General features: G+C 51.1%; 1 protein-coding gene and 1 long non-coding RNA gene across 6 annotated transcripts in view; one reads left to right on the top strand and one right to left on the bottom strand.

Annotated features, from left to right (window-relative positions):
* Nucleotides 1-14,453, bottom strand: part of AXIN1 (axin 1) — a 38,223-nt gene that overhangs the window by 15,040 nt on the left and 8,730 nt on the right. The window lies entirely within an intron of this gene.
* LOC138985632 (uncharacterized) lies at nt 484-6,633 on the top strand. The gene is made up of 4 exons (XR_011462684.1): nt 484-2,298; nt 2,519-2,589; nt 6,081-6,304; nt 6,388-6,633. It is a non-coding gene; the product is annotated as an uncharacterized lncRNA (long non-coding RNA).

Genomic DNA, 14,453 nt, shown 5'->3' with positions numbered 1-14,453 from the left:
GTATTTTCTGTTAGGCGGTTTATGAGTTTCTTAGTGATTTACAGATGTCTTTAAATATTCTTGAACTTCCCTTGTGGCTCAGCTGGTAAAACATCTGCCTGCAATGTGGGAGACCTGCATTCGATCCCTGGGTTGGGAAGATCCCCAGGAGAAGAGAAAGGCTGCCCACTCCAGTATTCTGGCCTGGAGAATTCCACGGACAGTCCACGGGGTCGCAAAGAGTCAGACACAACTGAGTGACTTTCACTTAAATATTCTCACTATTAACCTCTGGTTACAAATACGTGAAAATACTTCCTCCCTAAATGTCACTTCTTAACTTTGTTTATGTCGATTTTGGTATTAGACAAGTTTACTTCTGTGAAATCAGACTTACCAATCTCTCCTTACAGATTTTTTTTTTGTATCTTACATAGGCCAACTTTCCTCATTTGACAATCGTAAATATATCCCTTAGTTTTTCTCCAAATACTTCAATATTTTTTAAGATCTCTACCTAAAATATGTGCATGTAAAATCCACTTACTCCTCTGCATCAAAATGGAGATCCAGCCACGAGCACTGAGCACCACACCACCACCGTGTCCTGAATCCCCGCACACCTGACCCCACACACGCCCCCCTTTCTGGAGTCTCTGTTATGCTCATCCTGCGAAGGCCCTGCCAGTCCCTTGCAGCTGTGGCTCCCCGCACCACCTGCTCTTCCCTGAGCCCCCTGGAAGCAGCGGTGGTCAGTCCCCAAGGGTCGTGTGAAGCGGGGACATGACGAGGAGGCCTCTGAGGGCTCTGACTGCAGCCTCATCCTGGTCAGGGCTCTCGTGAACGGCAGCCACACTGGCTCTGGGGACCCGTGTGCTCGCTGCAGAGAAGGGAGCAGAGTGCTTCTGCATCCATGGGGCCCAGGGGGACGCCGTGGTGTGAGCTGTGGATGCTTGGGGAAAGGCCAGCCCACACCCTGCTACCTCAGAACGCCAGTCACGCAGGACGCGTGAGCTGGGCTGGGCCAGGCAGTATCGCTGGAGAGACCCCAGCGAGCAGCCCACCTCCCCGGGGCCACGCACACAAGCAGAGTGGCCACGGCACCTCCAAGATGGTGACAGTGCTCACGACTTGCCCTCCAGCTCAGGACCCGGGCTCATTACCCCACATCACGGTCCTCCTGAGCCCCCAAAGCAGCCAGGTTCCTGCCAAATGAGGGCGGGCACAGGGCCCAGAGGCTTCGGGGAAGGGACAGGGGCCGCCCTGGGCCCACATGAGCGCTGACGCAGAGCCCACATCTGCAGCACCACGCTCTCCCTAAATGACACTGCTATTCCTCTGGCTGTTTAAACACAAACCATCAATGCGATCACCAACACAGCCACTGCGCTGGAATTCAGACCACGGACAGCTGAGTCGCCCCTCCATGTCCCCCTACCTCAGGGCCAGCACCTGCAAGCCCCAGGCCCTCACCTTTCCCGAGAGGGCAGGATTGAGCCTGCAACCCCAACACCTGCACGGGCTGCCTGTGCCCTCCTCCGACGGGGCCCAGGAAACCCAGCTTTGAGGTGACAAGCAAGGAAAACATGGGTTCTTTCCCCAGCGTCCAGTGCTGAGCAAACCCTAGCACACACACAGCTCCACGTCCAGACACACGGGGAAGAAAAGTGAGTGGGGAGAAAGAGAAGGAGGGGCCGGCAGTGAGGCCAGCCCTCGGGACAGGCGCCACAGGCTGCCGCAACACAGGAAGCTCTGCAAAACGTCACCCGGGGGCCGCCGGCTGCTCCCCACAGGACAGCCGGAACCGGAACTCAGACGCGGGATCTAGCGACACCTCCGGCCTCTCTGTGGCTTCCAGACCTCACGACAGAACCCGCAGGACCCCCCGGCCTCTGGGGCCGCTGAGTGCAGGACTCCGCCCTCCACACTTTCCCTCCAACACTTCCCGCGTCCTTTTGCTTCTGTCTCCTTCCTGAGCAGCTGCCTTCCCACGATCTGGTCTGACAGTTCTTCCTTTTAATCGCTTCTCCGGTCCTGCTGCGTTCAGTGTGGCTACAGAGTGGATCCACCGGCTCACTGCTTGCTGTCGGTCATGGCTGTTCTATACTTTGTTCCTCCTTGCCTTCTTTTGGAATACTTTCTATTTTCTGTCTCCTTCCTCTAATAAAGTAGCCCTTTCACTGTTCTTTCAATGGTTCCTTCAGGGATTACAACAGGTACCCTTGATGCATCAAGGTCCAATTAACTGCATTCTACCTGTTCCCAGGCAACACATGGTCAGAGGTAACTCCACTCGGGAGTTCCCTGGCAGTCCAGCAGGTAAGACTCTGCACTTCCACTACAGGGGGTGCACGTTCGACCCTAGGTTGAGGAACTAACAGCCCACGTGCCACATGGAGCAGCAAAAAAGAAAAAAAAAAAAACAGAATTAACTCCACCCACCTCCCACACACTCATGTGCTGTTGGCGTTTGGGTTTTGGATCCATGTGGTATCTTAACCCCAGGAGACATCACCAGTCTTGCTTTATCCTTCAACAGCGGCCTGGAGTCACCACACCCTCCCCTGTCCCTCCTGCCTGAGAGCCTGAAGAACACCCTTCAGTACATCCGTGAGTACAAGTGCTGCAGCTGACACTTCCTCAGTGTTTGCTGGTCTGAAACTGTCTTGATTTCCCCTTTATTCCTGAAGGGTAATTTCAGTGGGCTGAAATTCACTTTCACTGCTTGGTAATCCTTTCAGTTTCTGTGGAACTTCGTAAGCTTTTGACGGGGATGTAAACAGCAGAGACTCGGTGGGACACAGTCTGGTAGTTTCTAAAACTTAAAACAGAGTTGCCGTAGGATCCAGCAATTTCCCTCCTTGGTAAAAGCCAAAGGACTCAAGAGCAGGGTCTCGGGAGAGCTCTGTGCCCCCAGGCCCTGTGCAGTGACCCTCCTGGTCATCACCTCTGCAAGCCCCTCCTGGGAAGGCGAGGCTGGCCCGGCCCACACCTTCCCCACCCAGCCTCTAGACCTGGTGCCCCAGGCCAGAGCCCAGTGACCTGGGACGCAGGGGCGACAGACAGACAGAGAGCAGCAGGAGGCAGAGCGCGGACCCCTCCCCTGGGCAGGAGCGGCCTTGAGAGCCATTCCGATGTCCCAAGACCCAGGCCACAGCCGCATAATGACTGTCCAGTCTTCAGACGCCCACAGCCTGTCCCGCTGGGACACTCTCAAGGGCCCAGACGGCCTCCTGTGAGATCCCGGCAGGCGCTTCCAGGAGCGGCACAAAGGCGATGCCGCCACGCTTCCAAGAACGTCCTGCAGGCTGGTCCAAATGCCAGCGGCAAACCCAGTGCCTGCCAAGTTTCTACTCTAACTTCACTGTTTTCCTTTGTAATTAAGAGATGATCTCGTGAGACTCCCCTGGTGGTCCAGTGATAAAGAATCCGCCCACCAACGCAGGGCACGCAGGTTCAATCCCTGGTCTGGGATTGAACATGCCGCGGGGCAACTAAGACTGTGCACCGCACCTACTGAAGCCCTCATGTCCTGCAGCCTGCGCTCTGCAACAAGACGCCACCGCCAAGAGAAGGCCAAGCCTGACAACTAGCGTAGCCGCCACTCGCTGCAGCTAGAAAAAGCCTGTGTGCAACAACCAAGACCCAGTTCAGCCAAAACTAAAAAATTATTTTTCAAAAAAGAGGTGATGAGTGGCAGAGATACTTTAGGATGATGCACATTCTATTCACACCCGTCGTTTGATCTGCGTGTGCTGGGAGGACGCACCCTTGTAGCAGGACATCTACCTGCTGTGCCATCCTCTTAGCCCTGAGCAGCCCCGCCCCACCCTGACGGGTCTTCACCAGGCAGGCGTCTAGAGCCTGTGATCTGTGCTGTGAGGTGGCCTCCCGGTCCCACACGCCTTTTATTTACTTTATGACCCTTTACTTATTTTTATTACCCAACTGGCACACCGCACCCACTACCATGAATGAATGCTGAATTGCACAACACGCCAAAGGGCATCAGAGTCAAGACTGAACAGTAACAACAGAAGGATCTACGCTCTGTGGAAAAGGCAGGCACGGACTGGGCGTGGTGGTCACGGACGCCACACCCCGGCCCCCCACAAGGCAGGCAGTGGAGGACCCTGGCCCCAGAGTGGCCCCCAGGGCCCATATGCCCTCACCACTGCTTACCAGCACTTGACTGTGGGCAGGTTACTCCTGCAAAGTGGATTGACGATGGCCACCTCTTTGAAAGGGGTCCGAGCACCCTTCAGGAGCACACAAGGGGATGTCGAGCACCCGACGATGCAGAAACCGCTAGACTTAGACGGGCCAGCACGTCCGGCACAGCATCCCGCACGTGGAGCGGGATGAGGCTGGGGGCTAAGGGCTGCAGGACGGAGATCCCCCCTGACTTCCTGTAAGATGCTGAACACAGCAGATTCAAGGCGCTAAGGTCAGAATCCATGCTCAAGGGAGACCATGCACTCCTGGCTTGAGAGATTCACGGGTCAGCGAGGGGGACTCCCTCTTTGCCACGATTCTTGTGTGCAGCTGTGAACACCAGTAACTCTTTGCGATAAACCAGCAACTCTTTACAACACCTGCTAAAGATTCATGCTGTGAGTGACATGGGTCAGGGCCCATCTGTGCAGGGAGGAGGCCACACAGATGCCAAGAAGATTTGAGAGGGACCCAGTGAGAGCACTTCTCACTTATCTGTATTTTTCAATTTTCCTGCACCAAATATACTTCTTATATAACTTTTGCAACGTGTCCCTGGATGTTCATTGCTGCAGAGCAGTTGAAATCTATGGAACAATATACGTGAAGAGCACGCTGAAAACTGTAAAGCACCGCAATTGGAACTCGCCAGCAAGAGCTCAAATGAGGGATGAACCGGAGCAGAAGCCCTGCTCATCTCTGCTCTGCGCAAACACTGCACATTTACATCAGCTTTTCTCTGCACAGCAGGCTTCTCAGACAGCAGAAATCCTTCAGGGCCTGGACTCACACAAATGCTTCACATCAGATCTTTAGATTACATGGATCTGATGAAGAGGAACTCCATGTGGCAGTATTTAAAAAGTGTAACAAAAAATGTTTCACAGAATCTGCCACCGTGATTTTTTTTTTTTTTTTTTTTGGTATTCATTTAAAAAAATTTTTAGTTGAAGAAGAATTGCTTTACAATGTTGTGTTGGTTTCTGCCATACAACAACGCCAATCAGTCACACTCCCCACCCCACCCCTCTAGGTCATCAGAGAGCACCAGGCTGAGCTCCCTGTAATTAGACAGCAGCTCCCCACTAGCTGTCTGCTTTCCACATGGTCAGGTATGTGTTTGCCACTATGATTTTTAATGAATCACTCTCACTCCAATGACAGGGTCAGCATGCATCTGGCACTAACCTCCCCTGGAGACTTCAGCCCCTCACTCCAGCTTCTGATGGCTCAAACAGAAGCTCCAAGGAACGGGCTGGTCACTCTTCGCAAATGCGAATCACCACCATCAACATGCAAGAGCGACACCTCCCAACAAACTGCAGGCTGTTCAGAATAACAGACAGAGATGCTATCTGTCAACCCCTGAGGTTGCGCAAATCCAGCTAGGGACTCCAGACATGGGCTCTTGATGAGCTCAAAATCACAGATCACGTGGCCAGCCCACAACCTCTTTACCACAGGCCTGAATCGATCCCCAGTTCACAACCTAAAGCAGACGGGAGGCTGAGGGCTGCAGTTCTGAGATCGCACAGAACTCTGATGAGGAGACTAGTTATCGGGATTGAAGCTACAAGACCAAATCAGCAACTCTGAAAACATGGCTTTTCAAAAATTAAGATCATGCACTTATGAATCTAGTCAAACTCAAAACTCTGTTCATAAAACAGTACCATTTGTTCCCTTGAAGTAATTCAGAAACCAGAAATTCCAAGCCTTGGGTAACCCTCTTCACTTCCTAACATCACCAGGTAACTCTCGTTGTTTGCTATTGTTTAGTCACTAAGTCATGTCTGACCTTTGCAACCCCATGGACTAGAGCCCATCAGGATCCATGGGATTTCCTAGGCAAGAATACCAGAGTGGGTTGCCATTTCCTTCTCCAGGGGATCTTCTCGACCCAGGGATCCAACTCACGTCTCCGGCGCTGCAGGCAGATTCTTTACTGCTGAGCCACCAGGGAAGCCCCAGGTAACACTCAACCTTCTTTAAGCTAACCACGCGTTTGGCAGCCCCTAGGCCCGAAGGACACCCTTGTCTGCCTCCCCTGACTCAGCACATGAAGTTTGCCGAGAAAGTGAAAACCTGAGGGAGAACTCAGACTCTTCAGGTACTTTGCTTTTATAAGTTATTTGATTTTTCCACTGATGAAGTTTTCTTTCACAACGTTTCAAACGGATTTTCTTTTTAAAGGACTTTTACCGTATCCAAATGAACCTGCCCTGACCACCTTACAAGAAAGCCCTACCAGGCAAGACACAGCCCCTGCTTCCACTGCACACAGGATGGACTCTGGACTGCTCTCACTTGCCAGACTCTTTGTTCACCACGAAAATGTGTCACCTTTACATTAACTCCAACAAACTGCACACGGCACCACAAAACTTTACATTCCAAAGCAGAATTTCACAGCACCAACGTGCAAGCCTGCCATTTCGTCGACGCTGGGATGTCGAACAGTGTCCCGTCACTGGCCTACCTCAGCTCAGACTGCCCCTCGGAGCACCGCGCCAGGCCTCATCCGGCCCCTTCAACTCTGCCGTCTCCGTGCCTGTGGCCCTGGGGGCTGCCTGGAAGGTGGGGCATGGCCACGTCGCTGGGAAGCCAAGACCAGCAGAGAGTGGGAACCCCCGTGGGGCGGGAAGCCCCAACAAAGGGGCACCTGGGGACCTGTTCTCTGCCCCCAGGAAGAGTGTCGGTGGCATAGCTCAGACACGGGCCCGTGCAGGGCGGACGCGGAGGCCAGCAGCTCACACTAAGGGAGGTGAGCCAACACGTGGCTGAACCCATCTGCCGTGCGCACCGAGTAACACAAGGTCCACCAGGGCCCCGAGTGTGCTTCTCATTTAGGTCACAGTGAACCCGGCCATAATCCACCCAGCTGCCTCTGTCACACGGGAGACACGCAACAATACCTAGAGGGAGGAAGCAACAAAACCCAAACTCAACGACACCACCAGAAATGCTGACAGTGATTAGTAAAGTCACCTTTATACCTGAAAAACGAACATATACACAATGGGTCTGGAGTTCATACTCAACATAAACCATATTCTGTGTGATGGACCTCATTTTTTAGGTCACATACATTTCTCTAAAGAAAATTCCTACTTTACAATGTATTTAACGTTGAAAATATAACAATATGTTCGTATTAATTTCTATATTCATAAAGATGCTTTGGAAGGGCACACAATTATTCAGATTATTTACCTTTGAACAATATTGAGAGGGCAAATGGGGTGAGTGTGTGGACAGAGAAGGACATTTGAGCTGTATGATCCACGGAGCACTCACTCTGCCCGTAGGCAGCTAAAGGCACATCCAGAGAAACAGGGATGCCCAACAGGACTCATCTCTTCACAGATTTTTCTGTTTTTTTGGCTGCACTGCATGGCATGTGGATTTTAGTTCCCTGACCCGGGAGCAAACTACCACTTGCAAGACCAATGAGAAAAACAGACAGAAAGGTTTTCATGTGTTTTAAGGCACAGAGGGGCTTCCCTGGCGGCTCAGTGATGAAGAACCCACCTGCAATGAGGAGACGTGGGTTCACTCTCTGGGTCAGGAAGATCCCCTGGAGAATGGAATGATCCCAGTATTCTTGCCTGGGAAATCCCATGGACAGAGGAGCCTGGCGGGCTACAGTCCATGGGGTTACAAAAGAGTTGGACTTAGTGAGTCAACAACAAGGCACAAGTGCTACCAGGGAAATGAGGTCTTAAGGGGCTAAAACATGAGAGAAAAGAGAAGAATAGATGGAGAAGTCAGACACAGGGTCCCACTTTTCTCCTTGAGGTCCTCAAGCAGTGACCTCCAGGCTGAGAATGTGATAACTTCAGAATTCCTACATGGGCGTTTCAAATGCACCAAAGGTGTGGACGCTGGTGCAGACCCCAGGCCTTCAGCTGGGATCCCAGTGGCTATCCTAAAGGGATGACTGGTTCCGGCTGGTGTAAAGTGACAAGTCCCCACACTAAAGGCCAGGTAAGCCCTCACTGGAGAAAAATGTGATTGGGGTCCTCAAGTGATTTCTTAATCTGTGTCACGTACAGAATCTATGTCCAGTGTTTAGTAAAAACTGCCCAGCATACTAGGAGGCAGGACCAGCCAACTCAAGAACATGAGAAAAACAGACAATAGAAAAAGAACCACAAAATACCCCAATTTTAAAATTACAGGACATTAAAATGCATGTGATGAACATGTTCATTAAAAGACAAGCTTCTGAGAGAGTCTGAGCAGAAAACTGAATATTAAAAAAACAAAAAGAAGAATCAAACGAACACTAAACTTGAAAAATATAACAATTGAAGTTAAGAACTCCACTGCTGCTGCTGCTAAGTCGCTTCAGTTGTGTCCGACTCTGTGCGACCCCATGGACGGCAGCACACCAGGCTCCCCCTTCCCTGGGATTCTCTAGGCAAGAACACTGGAGTGGGTTGCCATTTCCTTCTCCAATGCATGAAAGTGAAAAGCGAAAGTGAAGTTGCTCAGTCGTGTCTGACTCTTAGCGACCCCATGGACTGCAGCCCAAGAGGCTCCTCCGTCCGTGGGATTTTCCAGGCAAGAGTACTGGAGTGGGGTGCCATTGCCTTCTCCAAGAACTCCACAGACAGGCCTAATAGTAGACTGAAGAGAAACGAGCCGATGGTAGACAGGTCTGGAAAACATACATATGAAGCACAATGGGGGAAAAAAGACAAAAACTACTGAAACAGTTTACAAAAGAGAAAAGGTCTGGACTTCCCTGGCAGCCCAGGGGTTAAGAATCCGCCTGCCAAGGCAGGGGACGCAGATTTAATCCCGGTCTGGGACGACCCCAGAGGCCAAGGGCAGCCAGGCCCGCACCACAGCCACAGTGGCCGCTGCAGGGAGAGCCTGGGCTGCGGGCAGGGCAGTCCTGCCTGCTGCAGCCAGAGCAAGCCCGTGGAGCAAGAGACGCAGCACAGGTCTCTGAACAAGTGCGAGTTAGTCTCTTCAGTCGTGTCCGACTCTTTGCAGCCCCAGGGACAGAAGCCCACCAGGCTTCTCTGTCCATGGGATTCTCCAGGCGAGAGTACTGGAGTGGGTTGCCATTTCCTTCTCCCGGGGATCTTGCTGACCCAGGGATTGAACCCAGGTCTCCCGCACTACAGGCAGATTCTTTATCGTTTGAGCCACCAGGGAAGCCCAAATAAGTACAAGGTTTCAAAAAGTATAAAATAAATAAATAGAAATATAAGTGGGGCTCTGATCCCATAGGATCACTGCCCTTGGCAGAAGAGACCAGGGAGCTGTCTGTCTCCACCGGGACCTAGTGAGAAAAGGCCCATGCGCAAACCTCGAGGGGAATGGGACAGAGGCTGCTTTGCTGCTGGTGCCTCGGCCTGGGGCCTCCAGCCTCCAGAGCTATGAGAAGAGTCTGTCACCCAAGTCCCCAAGTCTACCGTATTTTGCCATGGTGACCTGAGCTGACTCACATTCGGGTAAGAAGCTGGACGTGGCCACCCTGGAAAGGCCAGGGGTCATGAGACTGCCAAACTTAGTTTTCGGCCTTTTAGTGTTATTTGAATTTTTCCTTCTTTTTTTTTAATGAAAATTAAAATTAATTAAAATACTGGTATAATAGTGCAAACATTAAAACCTAAGATCACACTTAAAGGAAACATTTATATGATCCTTTTATTTATTTTATTTTGTCTCATTGCTTTATTTTTTTATATTAACCTACGAACTTTATTTTTGTCTCATTGCTTTAAATTGTTTTTAGCCACAAAGTTTGCTTCATTTCAATCTCCAAACAATATTAAAAACAATACATGGTTTTTGTTTGCTTATCAAATGCAATCATGGATTAAACTGTTGAAAAACAGAATATAAGCTCATGTATAAGCTACTATTTGATAGTATAATTAAAATAATGGACTACAATAGACAGTTATGCTGCTGCTAAGTCGCTTCAGTCGTGTCCGACTCTGTGCGACCCCATAGATGGCAGCCCACTAGGCTCCTCCGTCCCTGGGATTCTCCAGGCAAGAACACTGGAGTGGGTTGCCAATTCCTTCTCCACATATGATCCTTTTAAAAGACAAAGATATGCTTTTGAAAACTGCATATCATCCAGACCTTCCTATGATACATTTTTGTATATATTTTAATAATATATTTTCTAGTTACAAAAATGTATGCTTTATAGGAATTTGGAAAATGTAGAAAAACCAAATGAAGAAAACAGAAAGCCTATATTCTCCAGCCATACAAAAAAAATCCCTGTACAACAAGCCCTGTGTCAGATCAGATCAGACACCAAGTGAACTATATTCTGACTGCGAGCTATTACTCGCAGTGCTGCATGCAACGTGCTTTCTGATCATTTCTAAATATCTCCTTAAGAGAAGACTGAAAATGAGCCAGTGATTCAGAGAGGACTGATTCCAGACGAAAGCATGTTAATGACTCCAAGGACACAAGGAAGGGTGTTCCCTGGTGGTCCAGTGATGGTCAGGTCTCCCGGCTCTCACTGCCGAGGGTCCAGGTTCAACCCCTGGTGGGGGAACTAAGACCCCATAAGCCAGGCAGTAGGAGCCTCCTGGCCCTGGGGGGCTGAGGAGGGTGTCCACCGGGCCACACCAAGCAAGGCTCGTTGTCTCTATCCACAAAAACTGGTGGAGTTTGGTCCAAACAAAAGAGCGGAGTCCAGCTGCTCCCAAGGTTTTCACTGGTTCTGAGAAGGGATGAGGAAGGGGCAGGCTGCAGCCCCTCACAGACAGACACGAAGCCCTCTGCACGACCCTGGAGACTACGTTTCTTTTCACTAAGTCAGAAGGCACGCCTGAGTTCTGGGAAGGAACTGAAGAGATTGACTGAGTTGTTTTCTCAATCAAACATTTTTTGGAATTAACGGGCCCTGGGTGCAGCCTGAGTGGTTCACAAAAATGTGCGTTTGTACTGATGTGACACGGGGGAAAAATAAAGCAACGCTGGTTTTCTTACTTACACACACACACACACACACGTACTCAGCCTCAAGGTGGACTGAAGACAGAATTATTAGGCCATCTGCCTTTTCCCTCACTGAACAACAACCACTTGGCCAAACTCCACCATTTCTAAGGATGCCAGGTAAACTGGTGTAAATGAAGTCAGGATGCTAGAGGAGACTAACAGACAGTGCGTATGAATCAGATGCAAGTCTCCGTGACGCTAACTGGCACGCAAACCTGAGAACCGGCTGATCCCTGGGCGGTGGACACACAGAGACGCACACGCCCGGCCACCCGCCTGCCCAGGCACCTCGATCTGGCTGCGGCAGCCCCACGGGCCACGGTCCCTGCAGGCACTCCCCTTTCATAAAGCCACTGCCGCGGAGCACGTGACAAAGGGGCCTCTCCATCTCCGAAGTCCTGAGCTCTGCTGAAATCTGTCATCAAAGACTACAGAGTTCTGTGGGACTGAAATAGAGAAAATACTTTTTGATTCTCCTGCAACTAGCTCATGAACTCTCACTAGCCAGCCCCCCCGACCGACAGGCACACGAGGCACACACAGTGTATCGGCACTGTGACCAGGTCTCCCGTGGACACGCGAAGTCACAGGAGCCGGGGGGAGTCCACGCGTCAGGGAGGAAAGGAGCGCGTGCCAGACCGGCATCTAGAAACGATCCTTCTGGGCGTGGTGGGGGAGAGACTGGGGCAGAGACTCAGCTAGAAGGTTCTGTGGTTGCAGGAGGTGGCGGGCGCCACAGCGAGAAGCAGAGGGCTGAGCACACGCTTGGCCAGGGAGTCTGGGCTGGTGGGCTGGGCTGGCCAGGTGGGCTGGGCTGGAGCTGGTAGATGGTGATGCTACTTCTGTAGCTAAGGATGGCAGCTTTGGGTGCCTCTCAGGATACACGATTAGTAAAACTGCAAAGTGTCACGATCTGAAATCGCCTGTCACCTGGATGAGAATGTCACCAACATCGAGCAGACCAGTAAGTTCAGATGACAACGAAGACACAGCAGGATCTGAAACTTCAAGCACTTGCTGTGTGCGCTGGACACCTGCTGCGTGCCGGCACCACCACGGACCAGCTCACGAGCCTCCGTGATAGCCTCATCTGGCAGGCCCTTGCTTCATCCTCCTCATGTTATAGGAAAACTCAGAGAGGTGAGGCAACTCTCCCACCATCACATAACCAGGAGAAGGGTGACCCCAGAAGATACAGCCAGTGGAAAAGGCATCAAGCGAGGGGTTCTTAAATTAAACCACTGAGCTTAATTAACCTTCTCCCCATCTAGCCCACAAGGTGACTGGAAAGATCTATAAACTCCTGTCTTTTTTGTTTGGTTGCACTGCCCAGCTTGTGGGATCTTAGTACCCCAACCAGGAAGTGAACTCGGGACTGCAGCAGGAGTGTGGCGTCCTAACCACAGGACCCCAAGGGAATGCCCAGTAAATTCCTGTCTTGAGAACCCCACAGCTGCACACTAAAGTATGTCTAAAAACATTTCCAGTCACCAACCTTGGGATCATCTGTTCAGTTAAAGGAACTCATCCAGGTGGACAAGCCACACACCTGGAAGGTGTAAGAAAAGGCAGCAGGGCCATGTTCTCTTCCTAACCTGCATGTCCCAACTGAGAGTGAGTAAAGCCTCAGCAGCAGGAAAAACGAGGGGGAAGGTTGCAGGGAGAGCCACACTGCACAAACGAGTCACCCTCCATCCAAAAGATCTAAGAATCCAACAGTGAAGAGTACTTGCACTTCACTAGTGCAACGGTGGTCACGGTAAGTGACGGTAAGTCACTTCAGCCATATCTGACTCTTTGCGACCCTGGGGACTGGAGCCCACCAGGCATGGGATTCTCCAGGCAAGAACACTGCAGAGGATTGCAGGGCTCTCCTCCAAGGGATCGTCCAGACCCACGGATCGGGATCAAACCTGTATCTCTTATATCTCCTACACTGGCAGGCGGGTCACTTTACTACCAGTGCCACCTGGGAAGCCCTGAAGGTCAAATTAAACAGGCTGTCACCAGAATCCCTTGGATAGCCAGGAGATTGAACCAGTCAGTCCTAAAGGAAATCAACCTTGAATATTCACTGGAAGGACTGATGCTGAAGCCGAAGCTTCAGTACTTTGGCCACCTGATGCAAAGAGCTGACTCACTGGAAAAGATTCTGATGTTGGGAAAGATTGAAGCCAAGAGAAGAAGGGGACAATAGAGGACGAGATGGTTTTGATGGCATCACTGACTCAATGGACATGAGTTTGAGCGAACTCTGGGAGATGGTGAAGGACAGGGAAGCCTGGCGTGCTGCAGTCCATGGGGTTGCAAAGAGTAGGACACGACTGAGCGACTGAACAACAACCACAGCAGCAGGACCAGTGTCCTGAGACCCCCGTCACCTGGGCCCCCGCCACCCCGAGGATAGAAGCAGCCGGCCCCAGAGTCACCGCCCCACCCCCGCGCCATGGGGCTGGAGCTGCAAGAGAAACCCCAGAGCAACCTCACTTTTCTGCCTTCCACACAAAATGACACACATTTGGGTGCTTCCTCTTTTTACATTTCTCCTTCTTTAAGCCATTACCAGAACACAGTTGACAAGGCAACAAACAGGTCAGGCAGTTCCTCAGTGTGGGCAGTAAGGGCTGGTCATCCGTCCTTCACCAGACCCACGAGTTACTCCTGCTACAAGCATCATCCGCACTGAACTCTCAGCCCACGGCCACCGGGACCAGCGCTGACCAGGGGCCTCACTGTCTGCCCCACCCAGAAGATGTAAGGAGAGAGCAGGTGAGACCCTGTCCTCGGGCAACTTCTCAACCAGTGAGGAAGGCAGTAAAGAGAAATGGAAAGCATTCGCCACTTAGACATTAAAACCAGCAGCAACATAAACAAGGTTCTGCTGTGGAGCAGAAGGAACTGTATTTGATATCCTGAGATAAACTGTAAGGGAAAGACTATATAAAAGAATGCATATACAGTATACGTATAACCGAGTCACTTTGCTATACAGCAGAAATTAAGACAACGCTGTAAGTCAACTATATGTCGATTAAAAAAGGAGAGGGGCTTCCTTGGTGGCGCTCTGGTTAAGACTCCACGCTTAACCACAGCAGGGCACGGGTTCGATCTCTGGTCAGGGAAGTTTCACACACTGCATACTGTGCCCCAAAAAGGAAATATGTTTTTAAAAAGAGACAGAGAAAAGAAAACCAGTGGCAACAGATAAGTGCAGGTAGTTGAAGGACTGAAAAAGATGGCCTGACTTCAAGCCTGACCAAGCAGGCCGAGCC

The sequence above is a fragment of the Bos mutus genome, chromosome 25 (assembly GCF_027580195.1).
Source record: "Bos mutus isolate GX-2022 chromosome 25, NWIPB_WYAK_1.1, whole genome shotgun sequence".
NCBI classification, from domain to species: domain Eukaryota; kingdom Metazoa; phylum Chordata; class Mammalia; order Artiodactyla; family Bovidae; genus Bos; species Bos mutus.
The sequence above is the reverse complement of the archived record's forward strand: the minus strand, read 5'-3'. Positions and strand labels throughout refer to the sequence as shown.